The 24,869-nt window shown below is 43.5% G+C and overlaps 1 protein-coding gene across 1 annotated transcript in view; it reads right to left on the bottom strand.

Moving 5' to 3' along the window:
- LOC134490784 (leucine-rich repeat neuronal protein 1-like) overlaps positions 1-24,198 on the bottom strand; it is a 32,479-nt gene extending 8,281 nt beyond the window's left edge. The window contains exon 1 of the mRNA XM_063294061.1: positions 24,137-24,198. The gene's annotated coding sequence lies outside the window, so the exon portion shown is untranslated. The remainder of the gene's footprint in view (positions 1-24,136) is intronic.
- Between the last annotated feature and the right edge of the window lie 671 nt (positions 24,199-24,869).

Consider the following 24,869-nt stretch of genomic DNA (forward strand, 5'->3'; position numbering starts at 1 on the left):
CAACCCCTGCCAATCATGGAAGTGCTGGTATAGAGAGTGGATGGACATTTACTGGGTCCCATGCTACCCAAGAGGGAAAGAGTATGTGCTGACCCTAGAGGACTATGCCAGAAGTAGCAGTCCTGATCTGAAGTCGTTTTCATTTTGTCTCCCAGCCTTTTAGAGGTAACTAGGCAACCCGTGACCTGTTGGGTCATCATTTCAGAGATATTTCCTTACCAGATTCCTTAGTGCCTTCAACAATGGCAGAGCTTCTAATGTACTGGAAAAGTTCTTAAAAATTCAGGGAGAGAGGTTTCTGCCTTGAAAGTAGCCAGTGTTGAACTGTATAGCACACTCAAACATCAGGAGTTGACCACAGGAAATGTTTTATGACATTTTGTATTATGTCATAAAATGTTTTATAACATTTGCAAAATTTCTATTCCATGGGAGTCATGGGTCCCAGATTTTGGATGCATTCTGTAAGTTTGAGGTACGTTGGTTCAAAAATTGTTGCCCTACGATGCACCATTTCACCCAGCTAAAGGTTACAGACATGAGAGTTTTAGTAGTATATACTGTAAATGAAATTATTTTTTTATCTTATTGGAGTGGAGTTTGCGGAGGTTAGGTGGGTTCAACATCTACCACTATAGATAGTCCTTGTTTAGTGACTACAATTGGGCCTGGCAACTTGGTCATTAAGGGAAGAGGTCACTAAGTGAAACCACAACTGTGCTTATAATCTTACTTCAGCTTTCCTTTGGTTTACAGACCTGCGAAGGTCGTAAATGTGAGGACTGGTCACAACATTACTTTTTCATCACCATTGTAACTACGAACGGTCACTAAACGAGGACTACCCATATTGCTACTGGTTCCTAACATGTTATAGTTTTAACCTGTCAATTGTTTTAACCTGTTTCTTTTCTTTACTAGCTGCTCTAAGAACTATTTTAAAGTGAGGTAGCAATACTGGTAGGTAAAACAAAAATAAACCCAGCAAACAAATATACCCGGGGAAGTTTCTCTCACCTGCTAATGACATCTTGAAATACTTTGAAAGTAAATCTTCCCAAAGACAGAGGCAACAGCATGGTGCTGAGTACGACCTCCTGTGCTTGTGGGCAGATTTCCTTAAAGGCTGGTTTACCCTATTGCCATGTAAAATGGGGAGTTGGCACACCTATCAGTCATTACGTTTATTTGAGAGTAAGCTCCCTAATTTCAAACAGCAGACTTACCAGTTAGAGAGTATTTTTTGAGAAGTTTACTGGGACAAAGAAAGAAGATGAAATTCTTTAATTAAGCACCGATATCAATAAAATAAATCTTGCTTGGTACAATGAACTCTAAGTGGCAAACAGAGGAATGAAGACTGAACCAGTTTTGATGAGGCTCCTTTGAGACTGATAGCTAGGAAAACAGCTGGTTCAGAGGCCTGAACCTTTGCTCCTTCTTTTGGAGGTGTGAGACGAGCATGTTACATGTTTTTGAAAATCTGCGGACCTCCAGAGGAAGTAACGGCAGAATGAAGATGGCTGAAGACCATGGCGAAGAACGAACAGCCAGTTAGTAGACTGGATCTTTGAACCTCTCCCGACAAAGAGAGGATGGGAGATCACCCACAAGTGCTCCAGACAGTTGCTCCTCATGAGGAGACCACAAGACAGTGGTCTCCAGCAGGTTTTGAGCACCGGGAGACAAGGGAGTAGCCGTCTCACAACTGCAGTTGGCACCTTTTAAAGGACACTAAGCTCTCATAGTGCCATAATCACATTCAGAAATGGCTTATTCACTATTTTTCAGCTATTAGAAACCTTTGGATCGACAAGTCTGAAAACACCAGGTGAGTCCGCCTTGATTGCTTAATGAAAGAAAATTTTAACTTCAAGCTTAAGAACTTTTTAAAAAAAATTTTTTTTTAAAGAACAGCAAAAGGTTGATTAAAACTTTGATTTTAGAAAGCTACAAATGGGCTAAGGGTCCAGATAAATTTGAAATAATATTTTGGAATTAATTATAAAGAATCCTTCCCATGCTTTTGTTTTGAATTAAAAAAAATAAGATTTTAAAAATTGGACACTAGAGGAACTAAAGATTTCAATTAAAGGAGAAGAATACATAAACTTGACTAACAGTTACAGAATGGCGCAAAATAATCTAACACTGGAAATATTGATGGATACTTTGAAAAATGGAGTCAGAAATTAATATTAACAATGTCAACAGCAATATCTGCCTCTATGGATAGACTGTGTCTAAAAGATGTTACAGAAGAACAAATTTTACCTGAGACTGTGTTGAAAATTGACTTACAAAAGACAGGCTACAAGAATGACATGGAAAAAGATGTTATGCTGGACATACAAAAGAAACTGGCTGATGTTTTAATAATTAAAAGGGACATACGAACAATAAACCAAGAGAGTGACCTGGATAATTTTTCTATATTGGACTAACAAAAGAGACTTGTTAAAGCATTGAAGAATCTCATGAGAAGGGACAAAGAACAAATGAAAGGAAATCAAGTTGTACAACATTATTTGAATGGACTAAAGGTTAATACTGTTAGAAGTAAAAGGAAGGAATATAAAGTTGATTTATTTGATCAAGGTTAAAATAGATATATAGTTTTTTCTGGACTTTTGTTGACACCAGGACTGAAATAACAACACTTTATGGATTAGTTTATAGATAAGGGATGGGATATGGGAAGAAGAGATCATTTGTTATAATTTGTTTATACTTGTTGTGATGAAGGTTGGGAGTCACTTCTTTATTTCTTTCCTTTTTCTTTACTATATTTTTTCTTTTCTTTTCTTTCTTCTTTCTATTCTTTATATCTTTCCTATTTTTTTCTCTTTGCACCTTTTACTCTATTTTTCTATCTTTCTTTAGTTTGTATTAGTTTTTTCTATTTACAATCTTTAATAAAATTACTTGAAAAGAAAAAGAAAAAGAAAATTTGCTTCTCATCCTGGCCATAAACTCAATGTCAGTTCTTTGAATTCTGGCCCCAATGACCTGTCCTAACAGTGATGCTGGTAGAAGGAGGGCCTGCTGCATAATTGGTGTCCTAGATAAACCACTGTGTGGAATGGTTGGTGCCTGATCTACTTTGTAGGGTACCTGAGGGTGTGAGAGCCCACAGGACTTCTGATTGCTAAGGGAGATGAATGATGAGAAGGAAGAGCTCAAAACTTAGTCTACCATATCTAGACTCAGCTGCAAAATTCCAGACAATTTTGTAGGCCATATTTGGTAGTCCTTTCAAAATGGAGACATGGGTTTAGAGACACTGATAACTCATATTGCAGGAAACAGATGACGTTAGGTTTCCAGATTCAGCCTGCTTAAGGTTGTTTTCATAGCCCAATTCCTCAAAAGAAGTTTGAAGATGAACCATCATCATCATCATCATCATCATCTTCAAGCCTGCCAATCTCAAAATATTGTTAATAGAAGTTGCCCCATTCCAATCTGTTACAGGCCCATGAATAACAGAAATCCCCTCACCCTATTCCATAGAGAAACTCCTCCTTTCCTGATTTTATCAGTGCATTTATGCAATAAATAAATAAATAAATCTGAACAGTTCCTATGAGGGAGAATTGGAAAATGATCAAGTCCACCTTTCCCCATGAAAGGCCAAACGTTCAGGCCGTGGGGTAAAGCAGGAGTTCCCGGAAATAGTAAAAGGGAAGACCCTCAGAGCCACAGTGTTTCAAGTATAACAACAACAACAAATTTCACAGTTTTAGATGCACCACAGCTGAGCTACAAATAAATTGGCTCAGCTTTAGAAAACAATGAGGTCTGGAGCTGCTTTCAAAATGGTGCAGAATCTTTGAGGGGAAGTTCTTTCAGTGCTGGGAAAGCAAGAAGTCAGTGGGGTGATTTTTTCCTTCATTAGCATATTATGCTGCCCTTGGGGCCAGCCTTGGAAAAGAAGCTCTCTTGGATAACACATTTACCAAATAAATCTGTATCTCACGTCTTTGGCTGTGAATTCTGTCTGAGCAACCTTGCTGGGTTGTCCATGTGAAACCGGGCCTCCTGTATTACTTAAACATGTTGCCTTTTTTTGTATTATTGCCTTTTTTTTGTATTATGTGGAAGTGGTAAAATGGGTGTTCTAAGCCTTGCAGCTTTAAAATCCTCAAACTCTTTCCCTCCATAAAGCTTGACCTTGCTCATCTTTGGAGTGTGGCCACTGACCCATCATCTGATGTCTGACACGGTTCTCAAGCTGACAAAAACTGCACACTCTTGGCTTAGCACATTGGGTGAATTCAGCCTATTATAGTTTATTCCAAAAACCATGATTGCATGAATGGTGGCATAATGTGATCTGGGAGCCAGATCACCTGAAGCGGGAGTTGAAACAGAGTCTCCCCAGCCTGAGTCTGCTGTGCAGATAATGGTGCTCTCTTAAGAGAGGCTGAAAGATTGGGGACTCCTCCTTGCCTGTCCTTCCCCCACCTCTCCCCCAGCTGCTGATCTGGCACCAAGCCCGGAAGGTGCTGTGACTGAGGTGTGTGAGGTAGAGCGTGAGCTCATTTGCACAAGGGCTGAGAGCAGCAACAGCAACCAAACATTGTGAAGGGGACGCTAAAAATAGAGATGTGTCAGAGTGAGAGAGAGACAGATGGAAGCGGTGCTGCGGAGGGGAGGATGGGGACCCCGAACACGGCTGAGAGGTTGGAGGCCAGCACCCAAGTTGTCACGGATTCAGAAAAGGCATTACACTGAGTCTGGTCTGGGGTCTCCCTCTGATTCTTTCCTTGGCTTGTGGCTAGGGTGGCAAGGAGGAATACACTTATACAGGATGGCTGGTCGCCACAGCTGATGTAAACTACTGTACAGGGCCGCAGTGGTGGTTCTCTTCCTCCACTGAAATGTTCTGAATCCTGACTTCACACCTTCTTGGGTGGGCCTCTCTGGGGACTCTGCTCTGTCAGCTTTGCTGAGATTAGTGCTGTGAAGCCAGTTACAAAGGGGTCTTCGTATGGGAAGTCTGCTTAGGGAAAGAGGATTGGAGACAAGCCTTACAGAAGCTGGAAATGGCCTACACACAATGGGTCTTTTTATCCGGGGGGGGGAGGGGATATACACTTGATGCCCTCCCCACCACCACTTTCTTCTCATTGCAACCTATGTGAAGGCATTTTAGAATGTCTTTTTTTTAAAAAATCAAGTTCCAAATCTCTCCTAAAACACTTTTCCACCGAAGCATCAGCATGTAAATATGTTTATAAGGTATTATGGGAAACAACATTAAAAGAAAACACAACCCAAGTGGAAATGCCACCATGAAAGTATCACCAGTAGGTCAATTTCCCCCAGCCTGGCAGATGTGTAGTGGCAGGAACTGTTGGTAACCTGAGTGAACAATGTATGGCTGTTCCACAAGAAAAGCTTAAAGTGCAAATATCCCCAGGTCAGAATGAAGGAAATAATCTTTGTCCTTAGCAGGCATGTTCATTAGTACGTTTCTGCTGTGGCCTCAAGTCCACACAGTAGTCCGAACTGGGAGGTCAGGAAACAGAGATTTCCTCTAAGCAAGAAATTAAATCAAGCCACCCTCTGCCTTGCCTTGCCTTTTGCTGTTCAGTAATTGCCTGTCATTACAAGGAACAATGGGGTCTGCAATAACTAGGGGGAGCAGATGCCTAAGCGGAGAGCGTTCCTGCAGAAAAGGTCTGGCAGCTGCCACTTTTCATCTCCTTGGCATGACAGGCTGCACCTGCGCAGCTCCTTCACACCATAGGAAGCATCACTGGCTGTTTTTCTGTTTTCCAGGGTGCTACTAAAAACACTGAGACGGGTTGTGTGTGTGTGAATTGGCAGTGGGGCCTGAGGTAATGGTGGGCTGCTGACTGGATGAAAAACATGCTGCTGTTATGCAGAAAATGAGAAATTCCTTTGTGTCTGCCTGCCTGAATTTGCATACCCTGAGGACTGATGGAGGACAAGGGTCAATTTTTGTCAGCTTCTTTTGCTAAAGGGGATACTGGTGTTTTCCATGCAGTGAAGAACATCACTGGTTGGGTTCTGCACATCAAACGCTTGTTAAAGGCACAGGGCAAGTCACAACATTTCCCTAATCCATTGATAAGTTTTATGTAAGCCTATTTCATGTGTCAGTTTAGGACATGGTTTCTTAACCCTGATTTACTTAATCAGGTACTACTGGCTGAGTTCCCCAATACGGAGGCCTTCCATATATTTAGACTTCAAGTGTTTCCTGACAAAGCTTGTCTCCCAAACAAATAAGTGATGATGTATATATCTGCTGTATGATTGATATTAAAAGAGAAATTCCCAAATGGCAAAGGCATCTTAGGACAGGCTATGTCATGAAATAAAGTGAAGCTGCTTGCTATACACAGCAGCATTAATTGGGGAGAGGAAGTGACAGAAAAGACAATGGTGGCAGGAATCGGGATTTGGACAGATTCAGCTCCTGACAGCAACATGCAGCCCCTGACTGTTTGGATTAATTCTGGGACCTCTTGCACAGGAATTGGCATTGGCTGGATTTGATGGATGCTCATCCCAAGCGTCTCTCCTCAGATTATCATGAGGAGCCCCGCTCTGGATGTGCCTGACATTGGAGGTTAAGCAGGCAGTCATTTTAAGCAAGACTTCTCCTCTAGCAGGGCTGCCTCTTTAGAAATGTTCCCTTGGCACCTTTGCTGCCATTTGGATGCAAGATGGAGGCTGTCTTGTTCTCTCTGAACAGCCATTTAATTTTGCTTAACTGGTACTTGGCTGCTTTGAATACTTGTTGTTGACTTGTTACTTATTGTACCTAAGCTGCTTGTATTTCAAATCCAAGACAGCTCAGCTAGCAAGAAAGTACCCAGGTACCTATTATAGTAGCTACAGTATCAGGCTCTGCAGTCAGCTGGATACATTTCCCCACTGGTTGGACTTCGGGGGAGACAGATATAGAAGTCGGCTCTGGGCATACCATGAACCTAGAGGTGACAGTGGGCCATCTTCAAGGATGGCCTTAGTTGCTACACAGTTAAAGGCTCTTACATGACTCTTGGTCCATGTGGTGAAAGGTGAAAGGTCCCCTGTGCAAGCACCGAGTCATGTCTGACGCTTTGGGGGGATGCTGCTTTCACAACGTTTTCTTGGCAGACTATAGAGCAGGTAGTTTGCCATTGCCTTGCCCAGTCGTCACTTTCCCCAGCAAGCAAGCTGGGTACTCATTTTACTGACCTTGGAAGGATGGCAGGCTGAGTCGACCTGAGCCGGCTACCCGAGAGAGAATCCAGCTTCCGCTGGGATCGAACTCGGGTCGTGGGGAGAGTTTCAGTTGCAATACTGCCGCCTACCACTCTGCACCACACGAGGCTTGGTCCATAATCCCTCCAATTCTCATACTTGTTAGAATTGAAGACTTTGGATCACATGTGTGAGATGATGTTTTATTCTTAGCATTTGAGTAGGTTCACTTTCTGGACTCGGTCCAGCAGGTCTGAGAAAAATCATGCCTAATAGAAGCCAATCGGCAGCAAGAATTGGAAAAGAAGTGGGCTATGAAACAGGATTCCCCCCACCGTCCCACAAAGTATTACTTATTCCCTGCTAGCTTTTGACAGTTGGGTGCCAAAGGCTTATGAATATGAATTGGTTTCCTAAATAATTAATTTTTCCCCCTCCAACCATCCAGTCCTGAGCTGGCACTCATATGCTCTCTGACTATTACTGGACTGGAAGATGCTTCTTGAAAATACAGGCACTGATGTTTCTACCCTTTGGCCTGAACATTGTGCTTATTTGCATACTTGCCTTTGTGTCTGAAGCCTATCTTCTCCAAGGTGAATGGATGAGAAGGGCCCTTGTTCTGTAGGAATAGAGGCTTGTACCAGAGGGATGAGAAAAGCTTTCTCTGAGATAATTCTCTCTGGCTAATAGTACAGACTTCAGCAAAGGATCGTTACCTTGTCGTGGTGCTGGAGCTTGAGCACCTCAATGATGCCATGAGCTAAACCGTGAAGGGTCACCCAAGACAGGAAGGTCATGACAGAGAGGTCAGACTAAATGCGATCCCTGGGGAAGGTAATGGCAACCCACCCCGGTATTCTTGCCGTGAAAACTAAATGGATCAGTACAACCAGAGATATGTCGGTATACCATCGGAAGATGAGACCCCCAGGTCGGAAGATGGTCAAAATGCTACTGGGGAGGAACAGAGGATGAGTTCAACTAGCCCCAGACATGATGACGCAGCTAGCTCAAAGCTGAAAGGACGGCTAGCGGCCGACGGTGCTGGTGGTGAACGGCAAATCCGATGTTCTAAGGATCAACACACCATTGGAACCTGGAATGTAAGATCTATGAGCCAGGGCAAATTGGATGTGGTTATTGGTGAGATGTCAAGATTAAAGATAGACATTTTGGGTGTCAGTGAACTGAAATGGACTGGAATGGGCCACTTCACATCAAATGACCACCAGATCTACTACTGTGGACAAGAGGACCACAGAAGAAATGGAGTAGCCTTCATAATTAATAGTAAAGTGGCTAAAGCAGTGCTTGGATACAATCCAAAAAACGACAGAATGATCTCAATTCGAATTCAGGGCAAGCCATCTAACATCACAGTGATCCAAATATATGCCCCAACCACAGATGCTGAAGAAGCTGAAGTAGAGCAGTTCTATGAGGATCTGCAGCACCTACTGGACAACACACCTAAAAGAGATGTTATTTTCATCACGGGAGACTGGAATGCTAAGGTGGGCAGTCAAATGACACCTGGAATTACAGGTAAGCATGGCCTGGGAGAACAAAACGAAGCAGGACATAGGCTGATAGAATTTTGCCAAGACAACTCACTCTGCATAACAAACACTCTCTTCCAACAACCTAAGAGACGGCTTTATACATGGACTTCACCAGATGGACAACACCGAAATCAGATTGATTACATCCTTTGCAGCCAAAGGTGGCGGACATCTATACAGTCGGTAAAAACAAGACCTGGAGCTGACTGTAGTTCAGATCATGAACTTCTTCTTGCACAATTTAGGATCAGACTAAAGAGATTAGGGAAGACCCACAGATCAGCTAGATATGAGCTCACTAATATTCCTAAGGAATATGCAGTGGAGGTGAAGAATCGATTTAAGGGACTGGACTTAGTAGATAGGACCCCGGAAGAACTCTGGACAGAGGTTCACAACATTGTTCAGGAGGCGGCAACAAAATACATCCCAAAGAAAGAGAAAACCAAGAAGGCAAAATGGCTGTCTGCTGAGACACTAGAAGTAGCCCAAGAAAGAAGGAAAGCAAAAGGCAACAGCGATAGGGGGAGATATGCCCAATTAAATGCAAAATTCCCGAGGTTAGCCAGAAGAGATAAGGAATTATTTTTAAACAAGCAACGCACGGAAGTGGAAGAAGACAATAGAATAGGAAGGACAAGAGATCTCTTCCAGAAAATTAGAAACATCGGAGGTAAATTCCAGGCAAAAATGGGTATGATCAAAAACAAAGATGGCAAGGACCTAACAGAAGAAGAGATCAAGAAAAGGTGGCAAGAATATACAGAAGACCTGTATAGGAAGGATAACAATATCGGGGATAGCTTTGATGGTGTGGTCAGTGAGCTAGAGCCAGACATCCTGAAGAGTGAGGTTGAGTGGGCCTTAAGAAGCATTGCTAATAACAAGGCAGCAGGAGATGATGGCATCCCAGCTGAACTGTTCAAAATCTTGCAAGATGATGCTGTCAAAGTAATGCATGCTATATGCCAGCAAATTTGGAAAACACAAGAATGGCCATCAGACTGGAAAAAATCAGCTTATATCCCCATACCAAAAAAGGGGAACACGAAAGAATGTTCAAACTATCGAACAGTGGCACTCATTTCACATGCCAGTAAGGTAATGCTCAAGATCCTGCAAGGTAGACTTCAGCAATTCATGGAGCGAGAATTGCCAGATGTACAAGCTGGGTTTAGAAAAGGCAGAGGAACTAGGGACCAAATTGCCAATATCCGCTGGATCATGGAAAAAGCCAGGGAATTTCAGAAAAACATCTATTTCTGTTTTATTGACTATTCTAAAGCCTTTGACTGTGTGGACCATAACAAATTGTGGCAAGTTCTTAGCGGTATGGGGATACCAAGTCATCTTGTATGCCTCCTGAAGAATCTGTATAATGACCAAGTAGCAACAGTAAGAACAGACCATGGAACAACAGACTGGTTTAAGATTGGGAAAGGAGTATGGCAGGGCTGTATACTCTCACCCTACCTATTCAACTTGTACGCAGAACACATCATGTGACGTGCTGGGCTTGAGGGTTAGGGTTAGGCTGGAGTTAAAATCGCTGGAAGAAACATTAACAATCTCAGATATGCAGATGATACCACTTTGATGGCTGAAAGCGAAGAGGAACTGAGGAGCCTTATGATGAAGGTGAAAGAAGAAAGTGCAAAAGCTGGCTTGCAGCTAAACCTCAAAAAAACCAAGATTATGGCAACCAGCTTGATTGATAACTGGCAAATAGAGGGAGAAAATGTAGAAGCAGTGAAAGACTTTGTATTTCTAGGTGTGAAGATTACTGCAGATGCTGACTGCAGTCAGGAAATCAGAAGACACTTAATCCTTGGGAGAAGAGCAATGACAAATCTCAATAAAATAGTTAAGAGCAGAGACATCACACTGACAACACAGGTCCGCATAGTTAAAGCAATGGTGTTCCCTGTAGTAACATATGGCTGTGAGAGCTGGACCATAAGGAAGGCTGAGAGAAGGAAGATAGATGCTTTGGAACTGTGGTGTTGGAGGAAAATTCTGAGAGTGCCTTGGACTGCAAGAAGATCAAACCAGTCCATCCTCCAGGAAATAAAGCCAGACTGCTCACTTGAGGGAACGATATTAAAGGCAAAACTGAAATACTTTGGCCACATAATGAGAAGACAGGACACCCTGAAGAAGATGCTGATGCTAGGGAGAGCGGAGGGCAAAAGGAAGAGGGGCCAACCAAGGACAAGGTGGATGGATGATATTCTAGAGGTGACGGACTCGTCCCTGGGGGAGCTGGGGGTGTTGACGACTGACAGGAAGCTCTGGCGTGGGCTGGTCCATGAAGTCACGAAGAGTCGGAAGCGACTAAACGAATAAACAACAACAAATAGTACAGAATTACTCTCCTCTGTTTTACCTAAACAATTTATGCTCAGAAGTCAGAATGGTTAAAGCACTTCTGTTCCACCCAGAAAGCTAAAAATAAATAGTATAATAATCTCCTGGCTTCATACAGAACAAGAATGTTGTATTGTATATGTCACATCTGAAATGGAGAATAGAAAGCGTAGCCCCATATAGCTGTACCTTTCCCAAAGGTCTGCAATAATGTTAACCAAGATTTTCATCAGTCTGCATATATTTCATAAAGCACAATTCCAGATATGAAATTAACTTACAATTCCAGATACGAAATTAACTTACAATTCCAGATACGAAATTAACTTACAATTCCAGACATGAAATTAACTTAAGAGATAGCGAGGCAAACAGACAGCACTTTGAGATAGCCAGCCTTTCCATCTCCCAAAGTCATCTTGGTTCCACTATTAAAATGCAGCAAGAATTAACTGTTTCTGACTGTTTATAGATCTGAAAGATATTAGGACACTAAGGGACAGTCGTGTTTGCAAGCCAGTGAGAATTTTCCCTTCCTAGCCTATAGCTGAACATGAAATCTATCAGCCAAGCAACGTATGCCTGTCAATCAGTAACCAGTGCATCTTGCTGCTCTTGGAGTATTATGCCAAAAAACAAGCCCATAGCTCTCTAGAAACCACAGTAAGGGGTTACACTGCTGGTGTTTCTGGGTTCAACATGGTGGCAAGCAGGCCTGGTCTTCCAAGCTACTTACACAGTCCTAATGGCTACAATGGACTTGAACCCCTTTGTCCAGACAAGACATTTCAGCCACCCTGACAGGATACCAGGAAATGGAAGGCAGGGCAAGCTAGAGATCCTCTTCAGTGATCACCCAGATTGCTCTGTGCAAGACAACACAGGAAAATGCTGCCACTTGTGCAACACTGTTCACTGCTTGAAAGCAATATTTATGGAGCAACAGAAAAATTGTGATAGGATAATCTTGGACTTAGGGTAAGCATCCAGCAACAATGTTGTGTGATGTGGGTGGGTGGGTGGGACGCAACTTGATGTGCATCCATTCAGCCAGATGTGATGAGGTAGGGAATGCTAAGTTTGGGGTCTCTCTCTCTCTCTCGCCATCTCAGTCACTTGATGTAGCTTTTTTATTCACTTTTTTAAAAGATTTTTTTATCCCACCATTATTATTTTTATAAACAAGTCAAGGCAGGGAATATACCTAATACTCCTTCCTCCTCCTATTTTCCCCACAACCACAACCCTGTGAGGTGAGTTGGACTGAGAGAGAGTGACTGGCCCAAGATCACCCAGCCACCTTTTACGCCTGAGGTGGGACTAGAACTCACAGACTCCTGGTTTCTAGCCCAGCACCTTAACCACTAGACCATACTGGCTCTCACTTATGGTCAGAGGGTGAATAACTTGCAAGTGTATAAGTACTGTATTTACATTCATATAACCATTCTTTTAATAAAGGCAATCATTTTCCTTAAGCCTTTGAGGACAAGTCTGTATTTAAGCCTTTAGAATAAAATAGAAAATAGATATAGATAGATGACAGATGATAGATGATAGATGATATGGAATGGACATGGATGGAATGGAAGAAATATTATTGGATTATTGGTTTTTAAAGATCACATAATTCTGGCTTGATTTAAATGAGCCCCTGCCACTTTTTCTACCAAATGACTTCCAGAGGTCCTGGACAATTGCTTCCATTAATAAAGATATATATGGCCATGGTAAGTTACCTCCTTTTGAAAACAGAGGCAACCATTAGGGCTGTATGTGCTTCAAAAATGATTGGAAGAAATGCTTCCATGCAAGCTTAAAGAGAGCCCCTCTCTGCTGTTCATTTTGTCAGGCTTCTGTGTGAGCCTGAAAAAAAAAGGCAGTGCTGTTTTAAGGCAGTGACTCATTCAAGTTAATGCAGCACTTTCTTAATCATTTCCGAAGCATGCACAGTCCTAACAACTATATTTGTTGTGTATAAATTCATGTTAAAACATAGCATAGTCTTGGGAATTAATCGTCCAGATGAGAGGTTTTGTATGTTTTTGCCCCGATGCTAATGCAGAGAGAGGGAGATAGCTGCCGTGAGAAATTTCTAAGCCTGTGCAATAAGATCACTGCAGAGTTTGCTTGGGAGTGATTCTGGATCTGCAGTGGAAAAACAGGCCCCACTTCAGTGGGTGCTATTCACTTACCTGGATGGATGGATGAGTTTTGCTTTATTTTGTTTTGTTTTTATGAAGCTATCCCTTGTGCTGCTACAGGTTTATTTTCTTCATCGGCAAAAATAAAAGCCAATGACTCAGAAATACCCAGTCGCCTGGAAATGCTACAAATATAAGAGGCAAAATGTTTGAAACAAAGCTACCCTGCACCATGCAAGTTAATACCTTTTAGGAAGCCCGGGGACACTATTGGTATATTTCAAAAAGCTTTTAGATATTGACTGAATTAGATTTTACATTTAGTTGTTAGATAATTTCAGGACGTTGGATTTTCCTGTCTTAAGGAAAAGGTATGTTCCCTCTTTGGCTCACTGCAGCAAAGAATGAAATATACAATATTTAGACAAGGAAATACATGTGAATTGAGACAGATTTTTCTGTTTTTTCTTGCTCTACCTTGGTTGTGAACATCCAGGGGTCAAAACAGGAGAACAAGGGGATCCAAACCATCTGTGTGTCTGCTGTCCTCTAGTTATGGCTGGATTTGGTCTAGCAGGTGCAGCTGCCTTTGGGGAAGTAAACGGCGGAGGACCAAAAGGCCTTCCACCCATCATTTTCGCATCTTTGGGCATCCATCATCTTGGCTCCGTGTTCTAAGGAAGCCTACAGTTTTTCTCGCCCTGTACAGCTCTTGTGTCCCAGAGACTTCTTCAGCTACACAGTTCCCTAAAGTGGCCCAATTAAAAGACATCTCCCAGGCCAACTTTAGATAAATTGCATGCCTCCTGCCATTAAATCCTCAATAGCAAAAGGGATGGTAGGGGGTAGAGTGCATTTACCATTAACCGGAGGAAGACAGGCCTTTTCCATCTACCTGTCCTCTCTGCGGGCACAACTAATTAACTGCATACCGTCCCTACATGCAAACCCGTCAGCTCTTTTCCAGCTTGGAGAAAATCTGCTGCAAGCTTCCATTAAGAACTCTTCCCTCTTAATAAAAGCAGTTTTGAGTCACCAGCCTACCAATGAAGCTGGAATTTTACAGTCGGGTTTAAAGGCAGCTTGTCACTCTGAAAGTGGCCAAAAATGAAGAGTCTCGATCTTTCCCTGTTAATTTTTTATTCCAACAAAAATTCAGCCAAAGGAGAGGACACAGTCAACTCTTTCTAATACTGCTCCTGGACTGCTAAAGTGCCCAGCTGTGGGCAGGAGAATGCTGATTAGTTTCTGCATTTTTTTAAAAAAGCAGGCTAATTACCGCTGGGCCTAATTAGGGTTTGAAATCTTAGCTAGGCTTCAAATCCTCTGTCTGTTCACAGATGAAAATAGGGACACCCGTCCTCTTGTGACAGATGTCTGAGTCTACCTCTTCCCACAATGACTGCATATTGTGATGATTACACTCTACCCACTGGCTGCTGTTTCCATTTACTCGCCAGCAGCATCTCCATCACTGATTTAAAAACCACAATCGGGTTTATTCTTTTGGCAACTGATACAATATGGTAAACATGGCTGCTTTGTGCAAGGCTCTCAACAGCCCACTGTGTGTTTGAAACCATTCAGAGATGCAACTTGGAGCAGGAGCCAAGCCCTGACAAGGGACAGCTGTCATCCTCACGGGAACACTTTTTGACAAGGCAAAAAAGGCATCCCACAAAGGGCAATGCCAGAGACAGTGATTTATCAGGGATAAGAACCAGAAAGTGTGGCATGTCCCAGATTCTCGATAATCCTTCCAGGAACTTCTATTTAGCTTTAAGTATTGGACTTGTGCTTGCCTCTTTTCTCTTCCTGTCTGCTTTAACCTTATATCTTTTCAGGTAATGCACCCATAATTTTAATGATGTTTTACTGAGTAAATCACAAATGGCTGGGTTCATCCGGAACTCTACACATGGACTTTGGTTAACCAACCACAATAACTGGGTTTACACATTAGGCTAAAACATAAGCAGGTTGTGCAAACCCAGAGTCAAGGCTGTAACTCTGCAAGGCAGGCACTTACTGATTATTTATTTATTTATATTTTGTTTTTATCCTGTCTTTATTAATTTTTTTTAATAATTATCCTGAAATCACTCTAGGACTTTTCAGCCAAAAATAAAAATTCAATAAATAAATAAGTAAGTAAGTAAGTAAGTAAGTAAGTAAGTAAGTAAGTACAAAATGCCAAGAGTAAATGGTTCTAAGACGTATAGTAGTTATAAAGCAAAGACCAATTAACTGAGGGCAGGTGGTGGTGGTTGTTATTAGATTTTTAGCCTGCCTTTTTTATGTATAACTCAAGGCAGCAAACGTATCTAATTCTCCTGCCTCCTATTTTTCCACCATAACAACCCTGTTAGGCGGGTTGGGCTGAGAGAGAGGGACTGGTCCAAAGTCACCTAGCTGGCTTTCATGCCTAAGGGAGGCCTAGAACTCACCATCTCCTGTGAGGTGGTTGTCCCCATTTCTAGTTTCTCTAAGCCATCTGTTTATTTTTGGTTTTATTTTCTTGAAATAACTTCAAAGTGTCTAATAACAATTAACTGAGAAACTGAAACAGTGTTCCTGAGCCTTGTACCCTCCAAAATAAATTGGACTACCGTAATTCTCAGCCAGCATTCCCAAAGGACTCAGAATTCTGCATGTTCCTATGCAGAAATATATAATATAAGCAAAAATGCTCATGCCTATTTTACTTGCTGTCTGTCAGGTTCCCATTCCTCCTGATTTTTTTTTAACACGAAAAATATTTTAATTAAAAAAAAAGAAGTTGTAAAGTGAAATGCCAGCCTCCAACGTTTTCTATATTTCCAACAATGCCTCTGAGCTGCAAATAGATCCCAGATGCATTCTTAGAAAATAAAAATGAAGTGTGATTGTACTATGTTTGAAAGTATGTCCCCTACTCAAGAAAAGGTTGAAGATAAGCAGTAGTAGTTTGGCAGACCGCACAGAATGGCAGGCCAGAGGGAGTGGTAGATATTCTGGAAATCAATACTTTCTGACTGGTTATGTCACACACACACACACACACATTTTGTGAGAACCAACTGTTACTGTTGTTTTGCCTGCAAGTCATTGTTGACCCCTGTTGACTGCCTGGACAAGTCCGTGCAGTTTTCTTGGCAAGGTTTTTCAGAAGCCCTTGCCTCCTTCTTGGGGCCTGAGAGTGAGCGTCTGGCCCAAGGTCATCCAGCTGGCTTTGTGCCTAAGGTGAGACTAGCACTCATGGTCTCTCGGTCTCTCCGTTTCTAGCCTGATGCCTTAACTACTACACCAGACTGGCTCCTTCTCACAAGTTCTCAAAAATCCAGAAATGCTCCTCAGCCTAAAAGTCTGGGGAGGGGATCCCTAGTTCGGGTAAAGAGAAATCATAGCAATGTCTGCCTTCTTTATTGGAACTAATGTGTTGAAATCAGCCTTGCAATTTCTCAAAAGTTTAATTTCCCTGCAAAAGATGTTTCTGGATATTTCTCTTATTCTCAGGGAGGTTGAGGACTTCTTTCAAATTTCTCTTGGCTGTATTTTTGAGCTTGCTTTATAATGGAAAGTGGCTAGTGATGTTAGTGTTGTTTTAGCACTTATCTTTACATTAATCTGAAGCCATCTTGGCTGCCTAGTGTGAAAAAGAGGACTTCCTTCCTTCCTCCCTCCCTCCCTTCCTTCCTCCTTCTTCCTTCCTTCCTTCCTTCCTCCTTCCTCCCTCCCTCCTTCCTTCCTTCCTTCCTTCCCTTCCTCCTTCCTTCTTCCTTCCTTCCTCCTTCCTTCCTTCCTCCTTCCTCCTTCCTTCTTCCTTCCTCCTTCCTTCCTTTCCTTCCTTCCTCCCTCCTTCCTTTCCTTCCTCCCTCCTTCCTTCCTCCTTCCTCCCTTCCTTCCTCCTTCCTTCCTCCTTCCTTTCCTTCCTTCCTTCCTCCTTCCTCCCTTCCTTCCTCCTTCCTTCCTTTCCTTCCTTCCTTCCTCCCTCCTTCCTCCTTCCTTCCTTCCTCCCTTCCTTCCTCCCTTCCTTCCTCCTTCCTTTCCTTCCTCCTTCCTTCCTTCCTTCCTTCCTTCCTCCCTCCTTCCTCCTTCCTCCTTCCTTCCTCCCTTCCTTCCTCCTTCCTTCCTTCCTCCCTCCTTCCTCCCTCCTTCCTTCCTCCCTCCTTCCTTCCTCCTTCTTTCCTTCCTCCTTCCTCCTTCTTTCCTTCCTCCTTCCTCCTTCTTTCCTTCCTTCCTTCCTTCCTTCCTTCCTCCTTCCTTCCTCCTTCCTTCCATCCTCCTTCCTTCCGAATTTAATGGTAGTGTAAAAATCCAGGAAGTCTGCAGACAAGTGAAGAAATTTTTGAAGAATGAAAGATACGGTATTTACACATATCTCTTGACTGCCTTGTAACTAGGTAAGTACAAGGATGTCTCATTTTACACTTGCAAACTTCACCAAAATTCTTATTTGAAGGATATTTCAAAAGCCAATTCTCTTTCATCGGGCTGAATGGGAACTGGCTGAAAGAAACGGAGGAGAAATATTTTGGCACAACATTACATAGCTGAAACTATCATGCCCAAGACCATATTTTGAAAAGAGAAAACACTGTGTTGGCTAAATGCATTTTATTCCCTGGGCCAAGTGTCCTTTCCTCATTCCATTACAGCAGCTGATCAGACGGTTAACTGAATCTCCCTTAACACTGGAGATAGTATGGCATTCTGCACCTGAAGGAAAAAAGGTAATTTAAGGGGTACATGTCAAGTCTAATGGAGCAAGTGATTTTATTTATTGTTTATTTGATATTTGTTTGTTTTACAACATGGATATACTATTCCAATCTAAGAGATTCTGGGCAGCATACAAGATGATGATGATGATGATGATGATGATGATATGCTATTAAACACACTTCAAAAACATAGAGCGATCCGGTTGCCCACATTTCCTCTTAAGGACCAAAAGAGCCTGCTGAAACAAGATGGTTTTCAGATCCTTTTGAAATGCCAGAAGAGAAGGGGACAGGTGTATCTCAGGGTCAGTGTATTCAATGATGTGGGGGCCACTACAGAGAAGACCTGCATTGCCTTCTGGCCCTCTCTAGCTGTTTGGATCATATTCAGTAAGATGGTCATTGACACCATCCAGTGCCACACCGTACAGGGCTCTATGGGTGATAAACAGCACCCTGAATTAAGCTTGGAAGCCTGTTGACAGTGAGACCGGTGACTATTCAGTAGTATGGAAGACTGTCTGCTGTAGCAGTTTCCCTCCACCAGGAGTCTGGCTGTTGCATTCTGAACTAGTTGTGCCTTCAGGTTGTCTTCAAAGGCAGCCCCACATAGAGCATATTGCAGTAGTCCAGTCATGTGGTGTTCAGGTCATTACCAGAGCTTCCTGGTCCAAGCAAGTCCTAACTGGTGTACCAGCTGAAGCTGGGTAAAAACTCCCTTGTCCATGACCTCCATCTGCTGTTTAAGCAGGAGCTGTGAGTCCAGGAAGACCCCCAGATCATGGACTTGCTCCTTCAGACAAAATGTGGTCCTGTCTAGAGCAACCTTCAAGACCAATGTTTTAAGATAGCCAAGATGTTTATGGCTGACCAGCACCTCTGTCTTGCTTGGATTTAATCTGTTTTGCCCAATTCAGCCCTTTAGAGTCTCCAAACATTGCTTCAGGACGCATGCTCTCCTGGAATGGGTTGTATCATTGAGTATCATCAGTATGTTGATGATGCCTCACTCCAAACCAATAGCTGTCCTCATCCATGATTTCCTATAGATAGTAAATAATATGAAGGAGAGGAGGAAGCCCTGTGGCACTTCACACTGGAGCAGCCATGAACTCTTCCCCCCCACCCATGACTATTGACTGGAACTGTCAGCTCAGATAGGAGCAGAACCATCACAAAACAATGTCCCTAATTCTTGCAGACAGTCTAGAAGGATACCATAGTTAATAGTAGCAAATAACTTTTTCCTGGTGTAATAGGACCAGAAAGGCCATGTGCCCAGCATCCAGGTCTCCCAAAAGGTCATTCACTAAAGAGACCAATGCTGCTTCTGTCCCATGCCTACAGTAGATCTGAATCCTGCTTCTTCTAAGATCCTTTGTATCTGATTCCCTACCTCCTTCTCAACAGCCTTCTCTAGAAAGGGAAGGATGGAGGCTAGATGATAGTCATCCAGTATGACAGGATCAAGAGATGGCCTTTTCTGGAAGGTACTGTAAAATATATGGGAATGACTTTGGGGGACAGGAGGAAGAGCCGCAGACTAAACAAGGGAGAGATGTACTTCCAGACTTGCATGTTTCTGCTACTGTAACCTTACAATAAAATTAGAGCTTGTACTTCTGGGTGTGCTTCTTGTCTGGACTGCCTCGCAAGGCTGACATAATCTTGCAAGTCTGAAAGTACATCTCTCCCTCTTTGCCTTTACAGTCCAAGAAACTACAGAGGGTCCCTTCTGAGGCATCTGCCATGCCCCCATTCCTTCTGCGGACTCAGCTGCCGCTTGTCTGACTGTTGTCCAGTGTGCAGCTCTTCCTCCTGTTTCCCAAGCTCATTCCCACATACCATTACAGGTACCTACCACCACCTCTTTCAAAGCTGATGGAATCATGCCCTCCCTCAGAGAAGCATTCCCCATCTCCTAAATCCAGCCACAAACTTCCAACTCAGGAGTGAAGAGGGGCCTAGATCTAGTCCACATGTGGTGGAGGTTATACTATAGAGGAATCCATCCTCTTCCTTGGGTTCCGCAAGCTAAAATGAATTCTAGGTCACAGGACATTGTCCTCTTCACCTCACTTGGCTTTGCCCAACTAAAATCCAGATCTGATGAAAGATGAGGGGGACTTCACTTGCAAAGAAACCCCCAGAAGCATCCAGATGGCTAGAGTCCAGGTCATCCTTAACAGAGCCACTTGATGGGAATCTGGATGCAGTAAGCCCAGAGGAGAACAGAGTTTGCCACTCTTATTGCCAGTGTGTAGACCTGAACATGGGCACATACCTGTGCTCAGACCCATTCATTTCGTCTCCAACTTCTTGACCAGTCACTCTCAACCCTCACAGGGTTGTTGTTGTGGGGAAAATAGGAGGAGGAAGGAGTGTTAAGTATGTTCCCTGCCTTGAGTTATTTGTAAAAACAATAAAGGCAGGATAAAAAATGAATAAAAATAAAATATCAGGGGGCTACAGGAGATTGGCTACTGGGAAGAGGTCTCTCAGGAGCAATCTCATTCAGAAGATTGGAAGGTCAATCCAATTTTCCACTTTCCAAAGATCAGTCAGCATAAGACAGCATTGTCACCAAGCCTTTGGGATGCTTAATTACGATTCTCTCAGGGCGACCTGTCAAACTGGCCCGCCCCAGCTGTCCCCTCATTACCTTAACAACTGCTGCCTGAAAGAGACCACTTATTTTGCCTGGTAGGCCCAGCCTTGTGAGTGAGGTTTAACTGACTTGTTCAAGGACCCTAATTCCTTCAGTGTCATTTGCCTTTATCTTGGGTTAGAAGACTGATGATAAAGTAAACATCATCTGATGTTTTCAACAACTTTTTGAGCCCTTTGCTCCTGACTGAGTTTGGAAGAAAGTAATGGAAATGGAGAGAGAATTGCTGATATGACAGGCTAAGTTGGGCTCTTGAGCTTCCTATAACCTCTTATTAATGCTGGGCTCCCACAGCACATTTAACCTTAAAGATTTAGCAGCTGCACAATAATTTTAACCTTGGTTAGCATGCTTTGTGATATTATAATAATAATAAATATTTTTTATTATTATTATTTATTATAAAATGCTTTATTAGTATTATATTTATTATTTATATTTTGTTTTATTATTTAGCATTGGGCACAACTAGAAAATGAGTTAATTCAGTAACCAAATTAAGTGAGTTGGGCACACCAAGCCATTGCTGGACATTTCTTTTACTATCTATTAAAAATTCTTACTCCTTCAGGCACCTGCTGGGTGGCTGGGATTTTTAAAAAGTAGTGTACTTATGCTTTTTTATGATATTAAAAAAAAATCTTAAGCAATTGGACTGGAAAGCAATTATTATAATAAATAGAAATCGTACAGAAGAGAAAGCAACTAGTGTAGATTACAGATCGAGGTAGTCTGCCATACTTAGTGCTGAATTAAAACAATATATAACAGTGTGTCCTACAGAATACTACTTTCAGGAGTGAATAGTCACCAACACAAAAGGGCACCTTGAAAATCTGATGTTCTGTGTTTAGATCAAGATAATTTCATCTGAAATCATTTTGGACAGTTATGTGTACAATGCACCTCCACTAATAAAGTCTGTTCATTTTTTTTCTCAGCAAGAAAATTGGTCTTCTTTTTGCTGATTTATTTGGGGTTTTTGCTTTTGTATTTTGGCACAGAAGCCCCTTGCTTCTTGCGGTCCAGTGGGTGGCAGGAGCACAGATCCCCCTTTCCTGCCAACTTCACTTTTTAATCTTTCCTGCAAACAAGTAACCCTTGTTACTCAGAGCTGTGAAAACAGCCCAGTTCCTTCTACTTCCCCCTTCTTTTATTTCAAAATGTGTTCCCTGGATCCCATCTGATTTATCCCCAGAATATTTAATTTATTTCCCAACAGGCCAGGGGCCACACAGTGAAACCATGAGGATATTTGAAAGAATCAGGGAAAGAGGCAAAGCTGTGAGGAAATTTGATGACAAATCAGTAGAGAATTATTGAATGATTAAACATGTATTAATCCTTCAATGGAAGGATATCCAGAGGAACCTATTACTGAAGGAAGATTCAAAGGGGTTTCCTAGCTCATCTTTCCCCTCCTATTTTGTAAGTTGGTATTATTCTGCTATTGTTATTATTATTCTGCTGTATTCAAGAGAGACATGACGGGCTTCAGGGCAGGTCCAAGGCATTCTTCCACCTGAGGTAAAGCAGCAAATGGCACCTGCTTCTTCAGGCCTCTTGAAAAATCTTAATGAGCCACAAAGGTGTTAGATTAGAACCAGGGACCCAGGTTAAAGTCCCCCCTCAGTTATGGAAGCTCACTGCATGACTTTGGGTTATTTACTTTTTCTAAGTCTGGTCTACCCAACAGGGTTGTTGTTGTGGGAACAATTGGAGGAGGGAGGGAGGGAAGACATTGGTTTGAGTTCCTGAAGGTGGGATACCAATCAACAATGAAGAGATGTAGAAATGAATAAACGCAGGCCATTGTGGATCCTTCCAAGGCCCTTGCGGGTGTAAAAGTCTGGAGAACTGGCTGGAGCAAAAGACAATGGCAGGTAAGGCAGGGGCTCCCTTGCCTTCTGTGTCTTGGGGAAATTACCTCCCTTGGTCTGTCCCTGTGTCAATTCTTTTGACCCCCGGGCCAGAATTATTCTCAAAACCCTCTTCCCCTCTGTAGGGCTAAAAATGCCATCACCATATGCTAAATAAATAGCCAGGCTGCTCTCCTGTGATGTACAAGATGAGCGGCCTAATGGCGAACAGGCTGCAGGTCCCCACCAACTTGGACCTTCCTTAAGCAGCTCTTTTGCACCCGGCACAACAGCTTCACTGGTTGTGTTGGGATTACAACTCCTTCTGTCATGGTGGCTGGGGATTCTGTGAGTTGTAGTACCAAAGCATCCAGCAGGCAGGAGGAAGAGGCTGGTGAGCAATAAAGTAAATGAGGAGAATGAAACCAGAAAGCAGAAAAGATGAAAGCAGATTTAGGGTCAAACTCCCCACTGCCTCCTAGACTCTTGGAATTCATTTCACAGTCTCCTTCGGGCCAGCCTTGCAGTCTGAGGCAGCTCCTTTTTTGAAACATGGTTTTCTTGGAGTTTTACTCAACTTTGGAATCTCAGTCCAGGCCATGAGTGGTCCTTCTCCACAAGAGTTTCAACAAGGGTCAGCCTGCCTGAAGAGCTCTCTTCCTTAACCCCACTTTGAAAGGATTCTGAGCTGGGGAGATGGAGGGAAGTCAGACGGCCCAGTCCTGTCCTTGTTTGATGTAAGTCATGCATTGCAGCAGAGTTAAGTAATGGAGTTACTTAAGTATTCACTGGTTGTGGATACAGCATGCCCTTCAATGCATTCTGGGATTGCTCAATTAATTCTAAAGCCCTTGACATTAAAGCAGGGAGAAATGGGGTTTCACATGGACAATTAACTAGAAGGGAAGGAGGAGAGACAACTATGTGCCTTAAGAATCACAAGAGGTTGGTGAGGCATCATGGCATGGTGGGGGGATGGAAGGCATTGTCCCTCTCCGCTGGCAAGGCTCGCTTCTAGCAATCTTCGCTCTAATTCTATTGCCCTCCATCCTGACTTTCCTTCAGGAGCTCTCTGAGATCCCAGCCGGGCTTCCCTCCAGTCCCCAAAGGAGAGCCGCTTTACAATTACCCCAGACAGGACTTGCCCACAACCTCTTCCCCTTCTATGCCAGGGGCAGAGCCTGCTCAGGCTGCTTCGGATTCCTAATTCAGGGAGAAACAGTTTGTAACGACGAGCAGCAACTCCGGGGCTGCGTTCCCCGCCGTGGTTGGACCGTGAAGGCGGCTTAGCGCTAGCAATTCCCCTGCGTATTGTCTTGGGGCCAGGAAGGAGAGTTGGGGATGGTGCACCAGAGACAATGCAAGACCGAGCCAAGGGATAGCCGAAAAGCACCAGGGAAGTCCAGAGGAGCTAGAAAGAAGATGCTGGGCTCCAGATTAGGGGGCTGAGAAATTAGGTCAGCAAGAGGACGAGACGAAACCGGGAAACTTTCCGCTTAGCTGCTTCCCCCTCCCCCTCCCCCTCCCCCTCCCACCTCCTGCATCCCGTCTCCCCCAGCAACTGCATCCTTCAGCAGTGGCATGTGGTACCCAGAGGCTCACTCACCCGCTTGCCTTGCCTGTGGCTGAGTCGCGCTGGCTTCCTCTAGCTGGGGGTAGGTACCCAACTCCCGCTACCAGCTGTTACGCTCTGAAGTCCCAGATACCGGGGAGGGAGGTTGTAGGGAGAGCGGCGTCGGGGCCGCCTACTTCTGGGAATGACAGGCAGCTCTTGCTGGCCAATAGGGAGACGAGGGGCCGCCCAGATGGCGATCACCATTCGGTGAGGTGGGCAAGGGACGGGGATGATGTCATGATGTATGGGGGGGGGGAATGCTGTGGGGATGAGGGGAAGCAGTGACTTGGATCCCCCCCTTTTTCGGGGAAGAGGGGACGTTGCAGTTACTTGCTGGCGGGGGTGTCAATGAATTCTGCATTGGGGATGACCCTTCTGGATGTCTGAGAAAAGGGGAGCGTGATGCTGATTGGCCCAAAGGGCACATCCCCCCCCTCAGGTAAATGAGTCTGTTGGATCTGGGCAGGCTTTCCCAACTCTGGCACCCTCTGGATGGGTTGGATTGCCAGCCTCATTGTCTGAGGGTGATAGGAGTCCACCCAAGGCAACTGGAAGGCACCTATTTGGGGAAAGGTTGGATTTGGGGAACAGCAAGAAAGAAAAATGTGTGATCTGCATAGGAAACGATGGGTGCTTACTAAGAAAGGTTTCCTATGTTAGGGATAGCTTAAAGGGAACAGAAGAGGCTCTTTCTCTGAGAGCAGAGACTGTTTAGGAATAAAAA

This window comes from Candoia aspera, chromosome 2, assembly GCF_035149785.1.
Source record: "Candoia aspera isolate rCanAsp1 chromosome 2, rCanAsp1.hap2, whole genome shotgun sequence".
NCBI classification, from domain to species: Eukaryota; Metazoa; Chordata; class Lepidosauria; order Squamata; family Boidae; genus Candoia; species Candoia aspera.